Source organism: Microtus ochrogaster, chromosome 24, assembly GCF_000317375.1.
Source record: "Microtus ochrogaster isolate Prairie Vole_2 chromosome 24, MicOch1.0, whole genome shotgun sequence".
Lineage (NCBI taxonomy): Eukaryota > Metazoa > Chordata > Mammalia > Rodentia > Cricetidae > Microtus > Microtus ochrogaster.
Window position 1 is genome coordinate 7101802 of NC_022024.1, and position 2404 is coordinate 7104205.

Consider the following 2404-nt stretch of genomic DNA (forward strand, 5'->3'; position numbering starts at 1 on the left):
AGAAAGAAAGAAAGAAAGAAAGAAAGAAAGAAAGAAAGAAAGAAAGAAAGAAAGAAAGAAAGAAAGAAAGAAAGAAAGAAAGAAAGAAAGACACATTTACCTGCTGGGGAGAATATCTTAGATGGTGGTCTAAAATGACCCCAAGCAATTGGAGGAATGCTGCTAAATTAATAAGATAGGCTTGCAGAGTAAGGAGGTAGAGGAAGCTGGAATTTCTTGAGGGGGAGAGAGAGAGAAAGAGAGAGAGAGAGAGAGAGAGAGAGAGAGAGAGAGAGAGAAACAATCAGTTCAAAAATTTCCAGAAATTTACATAGGCATTTCCTATGACGTGTTACTAAACATAAGGTGAATGTCTGTGAAGTGAACTCAAGCAGGAGAAATTGACCAAAATGAATCTTAGAGCTAGTACAGTGTGAGAATATTCCAACTCAGGTTAACAGAGTTGAAAATTCTCATCAATGCTGGGGCATTCAGGAAATCTTCTAGATGTACAATGCCCTCATATCAAAGGCATAAGCAAGCTAGCTATAAACAAGTGATGTATTACAATCAACATAAGAACCCTTCAAAATAAGCCTGGCACTAAAAATCAGTATTATTCTTTGAATGACTGGGCCACTTTCTGGCAAGTGATGCAAAATCTTGAGGAAGAAGCATAAATTGAGTACTGAATCATATACAGCACTCAATTGAAGTTATACAAGATGTGTGACAGCAGAAAAAAAATCTCATTTACCAGGGGAAAGTAATTACTAGAAAGAGACAATGTAGAAATAATAGAGTTAGGACAAAGACCATATTACGACTCTGTAAAGCATGATTGAAGATATAAAGAAAAACATGTACATAATTAAAGAATCAAAGATGTGCATTTTTAAAGAAAAAAGTAAATTTAAAATACTGGGCGGATTTAGCAGCTGATTGCTAAGTGCAGCAATGATGGAAGTTCGATGAGCTCTGTGATAAAATTACAAAGCCAAGAGACACAGAGGGGAAAATTTAGAAAAATATTTAGAAGTAAAGGGTCTGATAGACCAAAATCAAGTAGTCCCATTGTTACTTAGACTACTAGACTAGTAGAACCAACAAAATAATTGAGAAAAAAAGTCCAAATTTTATAAAAGCTAGACTCACAGAACCAGAAAGATTAACACAGTGCAGACTTGAGTGCAAAGGGCATCTTAGAGCAAAGGTGCTTAAAACAAAAACAAAACATAAAACCAAAAAACAAAAAACATTGAAGATGGAAGTTTCTGTCCCACCTGGTTCTATAGCCATTCAGTCCCAAAGAAATACACAGACACTTATATTAATTATAAACTATTCAGCCTATTAGCTCAGACTTATTATTAACTAGCTCTTACAACTGAAATCAACTCATAAATCTTATCTATGTTTAGCCATGTGGCTTGGTACCTTTTCTCAGTAAGGCATCCTCATTTTGTTTCCTCTGTGTCTGGTTGGTAACTGTGTCTCTACCTTTCCTCTTTCCAGAATTCTCTTAGTCTGATTGCCCTATCTATACTTCCTGTCTGGCTACTGGCCAATCAGCATTTTATTAAACTAATATGAGTGACAGATCTTTACAGTGTATAAGAGCACTTGAAATAGGAACACACAAAGGAGAGAGATGTTCTGAGCAGCATCCTGGTAGTGCAAGCACACAGAGGTGAAACAAGGAAAATTATAGACTTCTTATGCAAAAGCATACAAAACAGAAAAGGACACAACACAACATTTAATGTTTAAAAACAAAAAGACTGAGATTGCCCATTCTTTATAAAAAAGCCTTTTAAAATGGAAAAAGATTTCCAGTCTCTACTTGGGGGATATAAAGTTGGCAAGAGCTTAATCTTAAACCAACAGCAAGAAAAATCCAGGTAATCTTTGAAACCATAACTTTGAAAAGTTCATTGAAAAGCAAAGAGGTGAATGAGTAAGCCTGAAATCTAAAACAAACAGTCAGACATCTACACCAATTGTCCTGAGGCAGAACATGGAAGGAGACAGCTAACTATATAACCTGGACAGAAAGATTCAGCCTGAATGTTTACTCACCGGTGAAGGGCTTATAGAGTAGTGTTAGATGCTGCAGTCATGCAAAAGCTGTTTTGTGTGGGCCTCATCAGATGTCCATGAAATACATGGAGAATGGGAAAATCATCTTTAGGTATGAGGGGGAGATGGTGTGTGTATGTGTGTTTGTGTGTGTGTGAGTGTGTGTGTGTGTCCACATATGCCAACTCTAAGAAGAGGAGAAAACACATTTTGCTAAAAATGAAAAGAGAAAATTTCTCTACTTTGGTTGAAAACTAATTCTTTTCCTTAGACCACTAATATCTTACGCCTTTATAAATATTAAGATCATTGAAAGAAACACCATTCCCTTATACAGAGATGTGGA